The sequence below is a fragment of the Stegastes partitus genome, unplaced genomic scaffold, assembly GCF_000690725.1.
Source record: "Stegastes partitus isolate 25-593 unplaced genomic scaffold, Stegastes_partitus-1.0.2 Scaffold1695, whole genome shotgun sequence".
Taxonomy (NCBI): domain Eukaryota; kingdom Metazoa; phylum Chordata; class Actinopteri; family Pomacentridae; genus Stegastes; species Stegastes partitus.
In genome coordinates this window covers 126,136-126,715 of record NW_007579426.1, presented here as the reverse complement: position 1 = coordinate 126,715, position 580 = coordinate 126,136, and positions in this window count along the sequence as shown.

Genomic DNA, 580 nt, shown 5'->3' with positions numbered 1-580 from the left:
AGGATGTACAAAGTGAAGCACACGTCTAAGTAAGTGCTTGGCATATTGAACTGTGTGTTTTTTTTTTCTCTCTCATTGCTTTAAAACACCTAAAGAGGGGGCAGGGAAGAAGAAAAAAATGGCTTTCCTCAGTTAATACTCCCAGTGTTCCAACTGGAGATTGTCTGTAAGTAAGTTAGTGACAGTGACCTGTTTTTTTCTTTTGTTTTTTAAGGGTTTTTTTTTTGTTTTTTTTTATCCGACTGTAGCAGCATTGGATTATTAGGCAATATTTGACTGAACAGATGCGGATGAGGGTACAATACAACAAGAAGGGGAGGGGGAGGGGAAAAAAAAAAACTTGTCACTTTATACAAATTATTTAGTTAGTGTATACATGTTATATATACACAGTATCCACAAACATGTACAATTTCATAGTGTATAGCTTTGTTCTAAACATTACATAGGCAACTTTATTTTTTTTGTTTTTAGCATTTTAGACACCATTTCGCTTATTTCTGTAAAGTAGAAAACAAAATAAAAAGGCACATCTGAGCATGATGCATGGATTATTTCAGTCTTTCCAAAGTGAAACAAA